This window comes from Lichenostomus cassidix, chromosome 5 (assembly GCF_008360975.1).
Source record: "Lichenostomus cassidix isolate B80296 chromosome 5, HeHo_3.0, whole genome shotgun sequence".
NCBI lineage: Eukaryota > Metazoa > Chordata > Aves > Passeriformes > Meliphagidae > Lichenostomus > Lichenostomus cassidix.
The window spans coordinates 27,806,872-27,816,526 of NC_139486.1; the positions used below are offsets into that span (position 1 = coordinate 27,806,872).

The window sequence follows — 9,655 nt, forward strand, 5'->3', positions numbered from 1 at the left end:
AGATAGAGTTGCATGAAGAAAGGGAAAGAATTGCTGTAATAAAATCTGTTCTAGCAGAAGAAATACAGGCTGCAGTGTGTCCCACTGAATTGCGGGTTACCCAAAGGGAAGCACATGCAAGTTCCTTGGGCAAAAAATCATCTACTAAGGTCTTTTGTTGAGAGGAAAGAGTTGTAGCTGTTGGTGCAGGCAGTGTGGGAAAGGGCAAAGGCAAATGCAGACATAACATCAACCTAAGAAGAAACCATGAATTGTAGAGAACTGTTTTTAGGAGCCCTGAAAACTAGCTGTTAAAAAGCATCTTGAGAAATATGAGATTATCCTGCTGGAAATGAGAGAATGTTGAGATGTCTCTATTTCCTCTGCTTTGCATATGAAGTGCTCAACCAAAGACAAAAAGATGACTGCTGTGTACTTCAGATGAGATCATAAGACTAAGACAACAATGTGACAAAGGTGTGCAACAGTTGAAGACTGGACAGTTGTGTTTTACACTACAGCAGTACTTCTCAGCATGAAGGAAGTATATTTGTGAGTTACATTGCACAACTACATTGAGTGTTGGAGCTCTTTTCCATAGCTCTTAAATTGACTCCTCTCTCTTTTGCTAAGTGTTAGGATCAGTTAGGCTGTGTTTCTGTGGCTGTTGTGAAGAGTGATATGTGCCTAAGAGCAACATTTTATTTGCTTTCTTAACTGTCACTATTACATCCATGAACTGAAAATAATACTTCAAGCACAGCTATTATTTATATAAACCCACTATATTGCTATTTCCTCAAATCAAAAGTGTTGCATGTACCTGCTCATCCATTTGAATTTCATTTTATTTTACCTTAAAACCATCAAGAGAGGCTCAGTTCTTTATACAGGGAAAAAAATTTCTAGTCGTGGATTTACAGGAATATTTATAGACATTAAGGTGCAGATTTTCAATAGTGTCCATTTAGTCATTTCCATTAATCTCAGCAACATATTTTCACTTTGCTGTCCCCTGATTTACAACTTAAATATGTATTGTCACTTTTGACATATAAAATATTTCTGAATTTTCTTCTTTCTATAATTTGGTCTCTCACATCACTGTCTTCCCTTTGGGTCACAGGTACAGAAAAAAAGAAGTAAGAATTGTTGAAGTGTCTTTGGAAGAATGCCAGGTCAGTGAATCACAGATGTTAGAAGAAGAGAAAGAAGTCCATTGGGTCACATAGTCTGACCTTTGCATTCTGCAATGTTACTCATACAACATACTCACTAACCTCTAAATCTAACCTTTTTTTGATCGTTTGTAATTCTTAGTTGCTAAAGGTGGGACATGCAATTACTTTCAACTTGAGTGTTAGTAAGGACGGAGGATAGGCATTGTAAAAAACATGGATATCCAGAATTTTACTATAAAGAACTTTTTTTTTTTTTAATCTCAGTTAAAGTCTTTTCTCCCTAGGTATAAATGTGTGTTTGAATTTTCATCCTTAGATAGCATGATTTACAGGCTTAAGACCAGAAATGCATTATGATAAACTTTTAGTCCGATCTCATGAGTAATACAGACTGTAGAGTTTCATCCAGTGACTCCTTCAATGAGGGGAATTATTCTTTACATTTATATAAGTTAACTCCTTTCCTTCATTATTTTTGAAGAAAGTATTTATGGATTGAGATCTTGCCCTTCCCTGCTTGAAGGCATTTGCTTTTCAACACTACATAAAATTATGTGGTCTTGTTGTGTCTTTCATACTATTTTATTTTCCTATCTTTGTGTTGTCTGTGAGAAGTCTTCAGAAAGTGCTAGATTTGTCTATAAATAACAATAAATGAGACTATAATAAATAATGAGACTTTTCTTTCTTTAGGAAATATACTTAACTTCCTCTGGTTGAAACATAAAAATAGATAAATAATAATGTTGTATAAAAGCTGATTCTTTGTAATTTATAAAAGGACATGACAGAATTCAAAATGAATGAGAAACGGATATAATTTCTCAGCAGTTATGTGTCAATGATGTGAAATTTTAAATAATAATAAGTTATTCATATCCACATAATCTGAAAGGGGCAATGAAAAGCCATGTACAATAATTACATGACCTCCTCCCTGGAAAAAAACCCCAATAATCTAGCAACCATCAAGAAAAAGCAGAGGATGACAATTTTAATAAGTCTCTCATCTAATCAAGACCTTACATGTTTCAATTTTAATTCACCATACAGACTAGCCTACAAGGACTTATTTTCAGGTTGAGTCATGTATTTCTTTTCAAAATACATATTTTAAATTTATGATAAATGTTATTCTATATTCATATTGTTAACTATACAGTTGCTACCCTGTAAGACTCAGTTTTCTTTATTTTGTGTTCTCTCTTCTCATTCAATTCATCTAGATTCCAAGGGAAAGCAGAAACTTGACATGAGACAAATCTTTATAGATAGAGCCTATAGATAGGCTATATTACAGTGTCTAGCTCACTATGTATATGGATTTAAATAAAGTTTCTTGAAATGAGACTATTATGGTTTTTACAGTTGTTTCCAAGCTGTAGTTATTTCCAGAGAGTTAAAGATATTGAAAAGGCAAATACACAGACATGGATAAAGCCCCATATCTCTAAGACTTGTTCCTAATGACTGATCTTAATAAATAATAAATAAATAATGACTGATTTTCATAAATTCAGGCAACATAATCTTTGCCTCAATGCAGAACTTTGAATTATATTTATAATTGTTATAGTATTTAAAAAAATACAGTAGTTCTAATCTAAATTAGAAATTACAGTTGTTACAATAAATCATTATGGTAGTTTATAATTATCTCTGCAGGAGATGGTGAAGTGTGGTATTTCTGTAAAAAAATGTGTTTGTTTTTATTTTGAGTGCAGACAAGAGCCCATAATGAGTCCTTGGAGATAGTACTAATATGTAACTTAGTGAAGAAATTATTAAAATCAGCTGGGTTTTTTCAAAAAAGTTGAATGCATAGATTTGTGAAGAAATAGTTTCACAGGTTTAAATTTCAACTACCCAGATAACTGCTGCATTTGCTATTTTCTAGCCAATGCAAGCACAAAAATAGTATCTAAATACCATGGAAGTGACTTAAAATTAACAACATACCTTGATCCCCATGCTGGAAAGCCACCTGGTATGTGATTGAAGTCAAAGGCACACAGTGTTAAAGCACAGACTATTTTGTGGAAATATGTTATTTGAGTAGCTACTTGTTTACACGTCTGGTACAAACCCATAAAAACAAGACTGAATTGTCCTTACTTTTACAATTTATCTCTTCTTTATGTATCTCCTTTTAGCAACATACATTTTATTTCTATCGCAGGCGTCCCATCCTTCAAACAACATAGCTCCTTTTGGTTTTCTTATTTTTGTCTCTTGGCACACACCTCTTTTCATACTGCTAGTAATTAAAAATATTCCATTGGAAGAAGAGACAATGGTCAAGTCATATTCAGCTGGGGATCAAGGGTGCGCTGTAAATCTGGAAAACTTGGAAGAGCATAGTAAAGGTTGTGGTGTTTAATATATGGTTGTATTCATTTAATTCTGCTTATTTTGAGAAAAACAGAACTGTTCCTCACTGGAGTATGATAGAGTAAATAAAATATAGAATTAGATGTTGATAGTTCTGGAAAGTGACGTTACTTGTCTCTGCAATGTATGCCAATGTATGCAGAAGCACAAGTAGGTCAGGGATGATAAGCAGTTGGTGATTTCCCAATCAATTCATGGCACTGGGAGCTCTGTAGGATCCCTCATGTCTCAGCACAGTCTTTTGAGGTTCTGCCACCAGATGGTGATAAAACACGAAGAAAAGGGAAAAAGTTGACACTGGATCTGACTGAAAGAATGCAGCCATTCTATTTGCCTCCAGACCCGTTCTCTCACTGTGTTGTGGGACATGTAGTGCATTTTGAGGATGGCAGTATCCATCCTTAGAGAACTCCATAGAGTTTAACTTTGCAACACCTGCCTCTTGCAGCCTATGAAATGTCATTGCAGACTCAGTTGAGGACCTAGAGTAAGAATATTTGAAAAGATGAAAGGAGTGGTGGAGCTGGAAGGGGAACAGGGCAGTGGAAGGAATTTGGGGTTGAAAAAGCCCTGGGAATTCAAGCTGTAGGGATTAGTAAAGTGTGAAATAGTTTAGGATAAGGAAATTAGGGAAAGTGGGGAGAAGGGAGTTGATTAAAGACTTGGATGCTTTGTACACAGAGGGCTGGAAAAGCTTTTGAAGTTTGTCTCTTGCTATTTGCAACATGCGTCACTTGTTTGGAAAATTATTTAGCACACTATAAAATGTTTGCAGTGTTATCAAATTACAGTCCCACATTCCTTCATTTTCTTTATTTTTGCATTCATGTGCATTTTTAGCTGGGTAGAGCTATTTTGTGCCTTTCAGTGTCTGACGAGCATTTGCTACTTCTTTTGCTCCTTTTGTAAATGTCCTCATATTTGCTAATCTGATATTTTTATGTGTATATAAATCACTTTGGAATATATGCTTATTAGGAATGTTTTCTAAGACATTTGAATCATATTTGGAATGTTATTTATTACCTGTGATAGGCATCCATTTTGTGTAAACAAATAAAATTTTTCTATCAACAGAGCTAATAGATCGATCTAGAGTTTCAGCTAAGAGTGTTCTGAAATGCCCATAGGATTTAAAAAATAAAAAAAAAAACCTTTGTGAATTCTACATTTTGGCTGACACCCAGGCTAACAGTTTCAAAGAAACAAAGAGAGGTTTAATATATTTGAGATTTATATTGTGGTAGATACAATTGCATAATTTGCTAGACATTTCTGCATAATGGTGCTATAATTCCTGTTGTTAAAATTTGCTGTTGAGTTTAGCCATCATTATAACTAAATTCTCCTGCAGACTATAACAGCAGGAGACACTGGAACAATGTATTAGTCACAACAAATTAAATTAGCAAACAGTTACCAAGATTCTGAGACAATAAAGATAGAAAAGATACAGCACAATGAGCCAGTTTCAGTTTCTGCTGATCTGAGGTTATTCCCTGCTGTGTTTGAGATCTAAGGTCTGAAGGTATGTTTGAGTAAGCAGTGGCCAGGTGACCCTTTCTGTTCTGCTCACTTGTTGTCTAGTTCCCAGCTAGATAGGAGACAAACATCTAGGGATTCTGAAATGGAAAATAGTATTCTGGTTCTGAAAAGAAAAAGCCATCTTAATATTGACTAATCTTCAAGTTTGAGTTTAAAGGAGTACCTGCAGATGAAAGAGCTCATCTTCACTTAGAACCTCATTCGTCATTCATTATCAAAAGTCATTCAAGACCAACTTTAGTGCAAGAGAGATAATCAGATTTTCCAATCCAGTCCAAGAAATGTGTGTTACGACCTGAACCTGAGGGCGGGAGTAAGCCAGGTTTTTGTTAATAGATTGCTTGGGGTGGCTTAGAGAGAATGTACGTGGAATGATGGATGTTTATAAATATATATGTATATAAATATGTATATTTATATATAAGAAACATTTATTTATTTTATAAATATATACATGTTTATTTTAGAACAACTTGGTTGCAAAGGAATGAAGGTATACAGCTGTTTGGGTTTTTATCTATTGTCATATAAAAGCATAAAGATAACACTTAAGGACATAAATTAAGGAAAAGAAAGTACAAAGGTAGGTAGTTACCACCCGTGTGTCCAGCAATGAGGCTTGGTTGTTGCAATTTCGATGTCTGGTGGTCGAAGTGATGGTAGCAGTCTTTCCAAAGTGATGGTCATGATCTTGTCCTGTCCTGGTAGGGGAAGCCTACAAAGTCCAGTGTGTTAATATTACGCTCAGGCTTGGTGGGAATGCCTCGGTGCCTCTCCTGGGTCGGGGAGTTTCCCATTGAATGATGTAACGCTGTGTATTACAGGACACTTTGGGAGTCTTTAACAGTTTATGACACCTTCTAAGACATTACAGCTGCCTTTATGTAAGCGAAGTTGACCCAATTGTGGCTCATCAGAAGCGATGAATACCTTCAGGCCTACAGTGTGGATGTACTGGTGCTTCTCCAGGGACAAATTTTCACTGCTGAGTCACTGGTTTAAGGACTTTGGCATGATAAAAAGCCATCCCACCTCACAGGATTTGCCTGTTCTCAGCCTCTTCCCTTGTCTTGTTCAACATCCAGCTGTAACCTCTGGTGATAGGTGTGTTTGAATCATTAAGCATTAGCATTCCAGTTTCTCAAAATGTGCTACTGAACATCTTTGCTGATCTTTGTCAATGGACACAAAAAGTCAGTAGCGATTTTGGCCAGAGAATCTTGCAAGACAAATTTTAATTTCCCTTGTTAGAGCATGCTGCAGTTCTCATAGTATTTTCCCATAAGTTAAGCCTGAATTTAAGTTTTTTTTTGCAGTTTAGTTCCAGCATTATTAATTTATTCTATCTCTGCTTTCCTTGTTCTTCCAAGCAGCTAGACAATAATTGACTGTTTCTCTTCACTGCTATAGAGGGATCCCATTGGATCAAACACCCCCAGTGTATTATTAGTCCAATTTTATTTCATCATCATTCTAAAGAATTCAATGGAATTATAAAATTCTAAGCCTGGAAAACAGAATTAGACTTGTAAGTACATTTGCATCAGAAGCTAAATTTCCTTTAATCATTTTTACTGTCATCTAAAATTCTTGTAGAAAACTCTTTGCAGAGGTAGGCTACCTACTTTTCTCCAACGTATTTCAGGCAGCAGGTTCCATAAAAAAGTAAGCTGTTAAAAGGGATCACAGCTGGAAAAAGAATGTTTTACTTCCAGAGCTGCTGAGATACAGGCTTTGTGCACAGCTGTAGACATTACTTGGGTATTTAGGACATGGTGGAACTTTGACCTTGGCAGGCTAGACAAAAGACAGTGGATAAATTGGAGGCTTGTGATGGTTTTTGGAGAGCCTACAGGGTAGTCAAGGACTTCTAACCTGCACAGCCATTGGTGACATGAAACATGTCACATACTCTACCAGAGATGTCATTGGGAATTCAGCATTTCTGATACTAAGCTAGAGTGTTAAAGTACAATGGGAATCTTGAGTTAATACAACAGTGTGGGTTGGTTTCAGCAGTTTCTTTCTCCATAAAAATGGAAAGACTTTTTTTAAAAGAGAAGGGAGTCACGTAACCTTTACTGAATGTGTTTAGTTCTTGTGATGACAGATATGTGTGTGAGAGAGTATATGTTCAAGAAAAGATTTTGTTTTTCTATAAAGTGGATGTTAGTCTAATTTTAACTGCATTTTTTCTTTTATATCTTAGATATGGAAATATACCCTCTAATCTGTGAAGTGGTTCCAGCAGGAAGAGTGAACAAATTTAATTTACATTGAAAAATCCCTGTATACAGATGGACAATGTGGAGAGAACGGTCCTTATCAGTTTCTGAAACTAGAAATATTTTTCTTTGTTTCTTTTATATACCAACAAATTATGCTATCACAATGAAGGAATGGTTTGAGAGTTATTAGATTTCCAGAAAATTAAATATATGAATTAGATAGGAGTGATATATCTCACTGTCAAATAATGGTCTGTGAGAGTGAATATGTACTGGATTTTCACAGCTCTAATTTTAAGTGATGTCTTGAAACAGTAATTGGAAATACTGTTCATGGAAGATAAAATCCTTGCTGAAACCCAATTTCTTTCTTCGCCTTGCAATGTAATATTGAGACCCTGGGATTTTGAGACCTTTAAAAATGTTATTACATGGTAAATATATGTTTCCATCTAGTCAAAGAAATCAGGTATTGTAAGTATAATATTCACTGTATTGTATGTTAATATATATAGCTATGTATACATATATAATACATACGCTCTGCACTAAAAAATAAAATTAAATATTTGCTAAATTTTCTTTTATGTCATATTCCTCAAGTACTTTCTCAAGGGATCTTTGTAGAGATTCATTCATATCATATGACATACTGACAGACATTCAGGACAAATCTAGACTATATGAATACGCCTGTAACTCTCTCCAGTCATAATTATTAATATGTATTTTTCTGCCTCTCTAAGTGAAAAGGCTTGTGGGGCAAATGAGACTGGGACTTTAGGAGACAATTCTTCTGTTAGATTTCTTTTTCATGTGTAGTGGAGCACAGGTCACATACAGAATTTGGAAGTAGAATGAAAAGCGCTTTGTTCCTAGGCTAATTTTTTTATTTTATTTTTTATTAGAATTCTTCAGAATATTAGAACATTCTTCAGAATGTTGGTTTTATGCAATTTAATTTATCAAAATCTTTGCTTTTTAAAGGGTGTGTTTTCTCCATGTACTGTATAATGAAATATATAGTAACAGTTTATTGTAATTGCTTTACATTATATATATATAAACCGAAGGAATTATCACTTTAGAGCTGAGGAGTTGTTTCAAGCAGCCAAAAATACAACATATGAGGAAACTACTGCCTCGATGCAGGATCATGATCTTTGAGCTGGTACATGAAACCATTTGATTGTGAAGAAGTCAGGCACACTTTTGCATCTACCTGGAGCCAATTGCTTCAGCCATACAACTTTCGAGGGTCTTGTGTGCTAATACAGCAGCCTGTCCATGATTCCATTTATGTATGTGGGTATCTATTTTGTTCTAGTTTTTCATTATAAAATTATAGCTCTGGCATGTAGGTCTTTAGAATAGATAATGCAGTGGATTAATTTAACTGAAGTAGCAGGCAAAAGTCCAGGTGGCTTGAAGAGAGTGCTCTTGATGGTTTGAAGTTAGTTGTCTAACTACCTGTGTGAGACAGTCATTAGTCAGCTTCTGGAGATCTACAGGAAACTGTTGAAGTTATACAGCACCTTTTGAAAAGGCTTCAGATTCTGAGGTCTGAAGTACTTCAAATATCAAAAGTTTTTGAGGAAACAATGATTTTGGCAAAAGACTCTCAAATCGTTTCAAAGAATCAAGGATTCTCAAATCTAGTAAACAGGAAATACTGCTATAAATGTCCCCTTTTTCTTCCCTCACCCTCCCAAGATTTCTATTTACCTTAAAATAAATGTTGAAAAATTATCTGGAATTCTAATTTATATCTTTCTTCAGAATTTGAGAGACCACTGACCCTTGCTTTATTACACTGTAAATGAAATCCATTGACCTTGAGAGAAGTCAGTTCTCATAAATTATGAAAAATAGATTTTCCAAGACTGTGATTTTGCTGTAAATCAAAACAAAGAATGTCTTGCCTCGTCTGCCTTTTTTTTGCCTGGCATATTGGTTTCCAGGTGGTTTGGTTTCCAGGCTAGGTTAGGAGTAGCTTTAGAATTTTCTGCCATATGAATTGATGTGGCACTGAGGAATGAAAAGATGTGTATCCTCAGCTACATCAGAAGACTTTGATCCTGTTAAAATTTTGTTTTTTCTAACACAGAGATTTAATAAGGGGATGGTTCTTTAAATCTAGACCTATATGTGATTTAATGTATAGATTCTGACATTCAAAGATAAAAATGGCTCTGGCCAACAGGACTGCAAGATCTTGTTGCTATTTCTGAACTTTCCTAGCCCCTTACTACTAAGAGAGGTCTACCCAAATGAGATATAAAAGTTATGGCTCAATGATTTGCCTAAGAGAAAGGCAAACCTGCTGAGTGC

General features: G+C 35.1%; 1 long non-coding RNA gene across 1 annotated transcript in view; it reads left to right on the forward strand.

Annotated features, from left to right (window-relative positions):
- LOC146436227 (uncharacterized) overlaps positions 1-7,711 on the forward strand; it is a 29,194-nt gene extending 21,483 nt beyond the window's left edge. The window contains exons 2-3 of the long non-coding RNA XR_014852583.1: positions 1,106-1,157; positions 7,306-7,711. This is a non-coding gene — a long non-coding RNA (uncharacterized LOC146436227). The remainder of the gene's footprint in view (positions 1-1,105; positions 1,158-7,305) is intronic.
- Positions 7,712-9,655: the final 1,944 nt, after the last annotated feature.